Here is a 7,122-nt window from a genome sequence, read left to right on the forward strand (position 1 = left end):
ACATATTTGACGTAAATTAAAACATAATTAAAGGTTAAATAATATATATATATATATATATATATATATATATATATATATATATGCAACAACTTAATTCAACAACACATAACTAACACGCAATTAAAACAACATAAAACACACGATTATGTAAAACATAGCACATTATCACGGATCATCTAAACTAACTTCTTCCCCCTTTGGTCCCTCCAGTAGAGCCCAGATCTCTTCGTAGTTCCTGGTCCGGTGCAAACTTTTCAGAATTTGTTCAGCAGATCTAACCAACGAAGCGTCCAACTCGATCGGTCCTCTTGTACTGTGCTGACCAAAGACAGAGAATATGGTTCGCACGTCGTCGCCGTTCTTGAGTTTCATCCGGCTGAAGCGAAGAGATCTGGCTGAGTCGGACAATGGACATCGATATTCAACTCCGACCACCCTCCTCGTGTCTTTGTGGTTGAGTTGACGGTTGAATTGATCCAGCTCATCCTTCAGCCCGGAGAGGGTGACATCGTCTCGAATCCTAAACAGACAGGGTGATGTTCCACCGTTGTAGTATACTGCCGCTAGCTTGGTGTTCGGATCAAAGTCGGGGAATTCCATGTCTTTTTATCTAATGTAGTTTAATTGTAATGAAAACAAGGACCCCTATTTATAGAGGTATGTGGGCGTTGTTGACCACATAAATTGTCGGTGCAATGTGGGAAACACAAAAGAATGCAATGCTGAATAAATCCAGATTCTAAAATCCGATCCAACCCTCACCATACTCAAAGTCCCAAGTTTCCCTTTGTTCACCCCAGTATCGTATGTTTCCGGAATATATGTGTATTCCGGATTACACCATAAACTTTTGGCAGGTGGTCTGCACCATAAAGATAACGTTTTTCAAACGTTTTGGACGGTGGTCAAGTTGAAAAACGTGTTTCTACACGTTTTTTTTTACCGGCATTAATTAATTCCCTCCCCTATAAATATGCTTCATTTCCTCACAATTCCTCACACCCTCTTTTTCTCCTCTTTTCCTCTACAACGATGTGTTTCCATCGTTGGCCTTTCATACAAAGAGGCCTCTTTGGAAATCCATCAGGGGTCATATGATCAGTCAATAGGGAAGGGGTCAGTCTGGGTGTGAGGTTGGTTTGCATGGGTGTCATGTTGACCATCATGGTCTCTTGTTCCCTAGAGGCCCCTGTGCCCCCTCTGTCTCCCCACCAACACCAAAGTTACATATATGTCCTATTAGGCAGCATTGGTTTCTTCTTCCCTGCCAAGATCTTGTATGTTAAATGATGTTCAAACGAACTCGTATTTCAAACCCGTTTTGATATTGAAATGATGTTCAAACAAACTTGATTCAAACTCGCATTTTTTGGTGTTGTCATTAAGTTCAAAATACAAAGATCTTGTATGTTATTTGATGTTGAAATGAACTCGTATTTCAATATGTTTTTGGTTCATTTCTTCTTTATATGGAACCATAAAAATTTTGTTTTAAAGCGGTTCTGGTAGTTACTTTTTAAAATGGATTATGAATGTTATCATGATTTTCATTTTTAAGATATTATTCAATTTATTAATTTGTATGTTGTGAAAGTGCCTCAAAATTGAAGAAATTGAAATTCTGGAAGCAGAAAACCGGTGGCCGATTTTCAGGGCTCGGTGGCCGATTTTGCACTCTGGTTTTTTGTTTGTTGGTTTGGCAAAAATCGGTGGCCGGTTTATGGAGTTCGATGGCCGATTTTGACAACAGAAAATAAAACATAAACGTATTTTCGGACCTAGATTTGTTCCAGTTTTATTGAGGATTCTTTTACTATAAATATAGATATTGTATCAGTGTAAACCTTGAGATATAGGAGGCTGAAACAAGGGTTTAGAAAGGCAAGAACAAAACTTGGGTTTGTATAGAGTTTGTCTCTTGGGAACAAACACTAGGGTTTGAGGGTTGATTCACCTTGGAAAACACTATTAGGATTAAGTCTCTTGGTTACGGGAAGAGATTGAGACTTTGCGTAGAATTAGGCGGAAGACTTATTCTTGTAACCCATTGATATCTCTTTTGTAAGGTTACTCATCATTATAGTGAAACGGAGGGCTGCTCTCTCCCCTAGACTAGGTCAATTTAGACCGAACTGGGTCAACAAATTCTTTTGTGTTCTCTCTTTCTTTTCTCTCGTTGTTTTCTACTTTTGTTTATGATTATAATTTTTGCCCACTTGTATTAGTGTGATTAGTGTTATAAGTTTGTATCCATTGCTCCACACATCAAGTTTGTTATTAGTGTGATTTTTCATCGAATTCGCAACATTGTGTTATAATATTTTCCTGAAATATTATTGGATCTTTGTGTTCTTTTCATTATAGTTCCTAGTTATATATTTACATTTTTAGCTTAGTTTTTACACCATATTCCAATGTGTTTTTACAGTTCTATTTCTTTTTTGTTTAGGCTCAACGATGGAAAGACCATTTCAACTTATTTCTCATATCAATGACAAGAAGGACTTTTGGAAACTAGTTGTGAAGGTCAAGGATAAATGGACCGTTGTGAAGGATGGCAAGGAACACTTGGAGTTGGTGACGGTTGGTGGAGCATTTTCCGAGTTGATTTACAGGATTCGAATCTTACCGGAATTCAATCGTCACCATTCGCATCACTCCACCGGGATTACACTATTTCATTTCTGTCGCAATCCAAAACAGCAACCACATCGCCGTTGCTTCTCATCGGAAAGGAAGCGATTCCACACACAGAGAGTTAAGAGAAGAGAGAAATTAAAAGAAAAATGAAGGAAAAGTGTGGACGGTGAATTGGGAGAGACAGGTGAATTGGGAGTGAGGGAGTGACAACAGATGAAAGAGAGAATTGAGTTTGCATTATTTTAAGTTAAATTAAAAGGGTGTTCAAGGTATTGCCACATAAGATGGTATACCTATCAACACTCTTTTTTAATATATACAACACCAGTCACAAGCATCCACGGAACTCATAATGTCTCAAAAACCTATTCTCATCTGGAATCTCTTAGCATTGGTGCCAACAATTAAGGACAGTCATTTAACAGAAATGATAAATGAACACACAAAACCAAACACAATAGAGACACCGTCTCTACTGTTCCTTTATACATATATTATTTTATTTTATTTTTAAAAATCATTTTCTTCTTCCCTCCTCTCTCACACGCCTCTCTCGCACCGCCTTCAACATATCTCTCTCTCTGCCCTCCTCTCTCAGACGTCTCTCTCGCTCTCTCTCTCCTGCTACATATAGAGTAACAAATGAAAGGTCTAATAGTTCAGTTCCATCAAACTCTCACACTATAGTGGGTAGGGTTGGGAATAGGCCAGACCGGCCTACAGGGGCCTACGGCCTGGCCTGGACTGTTTAGTAGATAGGCCTAGGCTTAGGCTTTTTGGAAAGCCTGTTTAGTTAAATAGGCCAGGCTTAGGCTTCAAAAAAAGACTGTTAAGCCTAATAGGCCGACCTATTAATACTTATTTATTAAAAAATATTTTTTTATATTAAATTAATTGCATATATTAAAAATATAAACATCTTTTTCTCTATTAGTCCCTTAATAGGCTTTGTTGTTATAGGCTTTTATGTAGGTTTTAATCTAGTTGAAATTTACTTGTAGTGAAATAGACTTTTAAGTAGGCTTTAAGACATGTTTAACCTATTTAGTAGCCAAATGAACTATTTGATGGCCTTAATGTGAAGTAGGCCTGTAAGTAGGCTTTCAGGCCAATCCAGGCTTTTAAATAGGTCAGGTCAGACCTAGAAAAACGGCCTATGATAGGCCATAGGCCAGACTTAAGCTTGTGATTTATTTCGTAGGCCAGACTCAGGCCTATCAAAGCCTAGCCTGGCCTGGCCTATTCCCACCCCTAACAGTGGAGCATCAGAGGAGCATCAGAGTAATGTTGCCAACGTTCTAATTTGAATAATTTAAAGTAATGCATGTGGCCAGTACAGTGTTAATTGCATCTTTGAATACAACTACATAGATCAAATCAATTTAATGTTCACTCTTCATACAAAATACTCCCTCCGTCCTTGAATAAGTGACCTATTTGTAAAAAATATTTGTCCCACAATACTTGACCTTCTCAGATTTTTAAGCAAAATTTGACAGATTTACCCCTTATAAATACTTTTTGTGGTCCCTATGTTAAAGTTTGTAGTGGAACAAAGAAAATAATCATTACTTAAAAGTGAAAATTTTTTAAATAATGACAAGGGCAACTCAGTAAAAATATCACTCTCTTTCTTTCATCTTTACACTTTTTTAATCTGTGTGAAATAATCAAATAGATCACTTATTCAAGGACGGAGGGAGGACTATATTATTTCAGAAATAAGTAGTTTATACGCCAATGAATACTACATACTGACTTTAATGAAAAAATAAAAATTACCTGTACATTTTGTGATGTGTGAAAAATAAAACTGTAAAATAGTAATGATAAATATTTTTAGGCTTAATTGCACTTTTGGACCCCTATCTTTCCAAAAGTTGCGGTTATGGACCCCTAACTAATTTAAATACAAAACAGCCCCCTATATTTTGATTCTTTGACAGTTTTGGACCCCCAGTCCATTGTTGTCTCCGTCAACGCTGACGTGGCACCCTAAGTGAGGTGCCACGTGTCAATTTTTTTATTTTTTTTTGCCTTGGGGGTCCAAAACTGCCAAAGAATCAAAACATAAGGGGCTATTTTGTATTTAAATTAGTTAGGGATCCATAACCGCAACTTTTGGAAAGATAGGGGTCCAAAAGTGCAATTAAGCCATATTTTTATCATGATAATGAACTTTCTGAGGCCTATATTATAAGCATGGTCGAATAATTTCAACAAAAAAGTTCTTTTCTTCGTGATTTTTACATGCACCTTTTATTGTTTTCAGATTATATACTACCTCCGTTCTTAATTATAAAACCTTATAAAAAAAAAAAAATTGTCCTTATTCATAAGTCTCCTTTGGTATTTTTATGTATATTAATTATTTGTTTCTAAAAACATACCCTTAATTCTTTTGCATCTTTTGCTTCCATCAACAAAAAATATTATGTTAAAAAAAAAATTAAGTATCTCTTAAGCATAAAATTTTAAATGTACAATTATTAATTTAGTATGTTAACATATGTTGTAATATTATCATAGTTTTAAAACATTGTACATGCATCGATCATCTGTTTATTTCTCAAGTATTATATTATAAACTAACCTATTTAAATATCTATTATACTCTCTCTCAAAAAAAAAAAATTTTATCTATTATCCTCATATAAACTGCTTCATTTAATTTCGAAATATATCTATACTTAATGCCAATCCAAAAATATTCCTTAATAATTGTGGTAGTTACTGTAGTTAATATAATTATAAATATCATAGTATATCATAGTGCAGCTTTTCAACGATGCTTCAATGTGACATGTTCCCTCAAACAGTAAAATACAAAAATTTGTAGAATCTCAAGATTTGGAACTCTGCCCATAAATAGGGAAAATATTTGGGTGACATAGAATTGGGTGACATTGGTGATATTGGCGATATTGGTCAATCGAAATGTCACAATGCTTGTGTTTCTCTCTCTTTCACAAGCATTGTGATATTGTGATTAGCCAATGTCACCAATATCACTCAACTCTATGTCACCCAAATGCTACCCCATAAATAGTGTGGATTCCTGGAAAAGCAATAGATTCCTGCAACAATTTGTTCATTCTACACGTTACACAACAATCAAATGCTGCACGTTATAATTTTGACATCTTCCTATTCACATAGGAGTACTTTTTCCGAGCAACTATATTAATTTATTACTACCTCCGGTTCTATTTATAAGAGAAATTTAGGTCAACAAAAATGAATGTATTTGAATTGAATTTTTAACTAGATACATCAACTTTTGTTATTATATAGATATAGTTTTTGGTGTCAAATAACAAATTAACCAGGTCACATTATACAAATACACACAATAACAAAAGATATAGTTTCACCGATTTCTAACTATTAATTATTATTGACCAATCTTTCTTAAGGTTAATAAAATAAATGATCTTTATAAATATTAAGAATTTTGCTTTTAATCTTTATAAAATAAAATCATTTTTTTTAGTCTTTATAAAATTTTCCATCAACTTTTTTAGTCTCTATAAAAAATTTCATCACATAACTAATTACGGATAATTGTCATCAGAAGTATAACCAATTTAAAAATTATTATTATACACAAAACAAGTTGTCATTGTTAACTTTAAAAATTATACACGGGCGAAGTCGTATCTGATACAAATTTACTAACATCTACTTCTACTAACAATATATATAAAAATCAATGTCCAGCAAAATAAATAAATTAGTTCTCTAATTATCAGTGGAAATTAGTTACACATGACCATTATCCATTAACCGTGATTAACTTTTAAAAAACAAATAAATTTTTGACCGGTTTGCATTGTCAAATTTAAATTTTCGATCAATAATGGTTATATTTTGGATTTATGTAATATTAGTCTATTTTATGACAATGTTGTATCGATGCATTAACAATACCTCAATGCTATTTTCTAGATTATAATTGGAGTTAAGTTAAGTGTTTGTCTACTTGTTCACATAAGTATAAATTATACAATCAATGTAATTTTTTTTTTTTTTTTTTTTTGGATGATCGGGGTTTAAACTTCGGACCTTCCATATATTATGCATTGTCCATGCCAACTGAACTAAGCTAACGACGACAATGCAATTTTACTTTATTATAGCATCAAACATATAATACACAAATAATTTAAAAACACATACGAATTATTTACATAAACTAACAATTAAATTACATCAAAACTCCTAATAATTACATAAAAACTCTTAAATATTTAATGATTTTTTACAAATAACAAACGTTTACTGTACCCATGCGTCATCACATGTAGTCACTAGTAAGTTGTGAAGCCCAGATACAAGATATGATACTGCACCGATACGTCGATATGAAAAATTTTCGAAAATCAAGATACGATACGGCTGGGATATGTTATTAAACAAATTATATCATTAAATGTACAATATAATTATAACCATTTTTTTCAATATGCAAATATATTA

This window comes from Medicago truncatula, chromosome 6 (assembly GCF_003473485.1).
Source record: "Medicago truncatula cultivar Jemalong A17 chromosome 6, MtrunA17r5.0-ANR, whole genome shotgun sequence".
NCBI lineage: Eukaryota > Viridiplantae > Streptophyta > Magnoliopsida > Fabales > Fabaceae > Medicago > Medicago truncatula.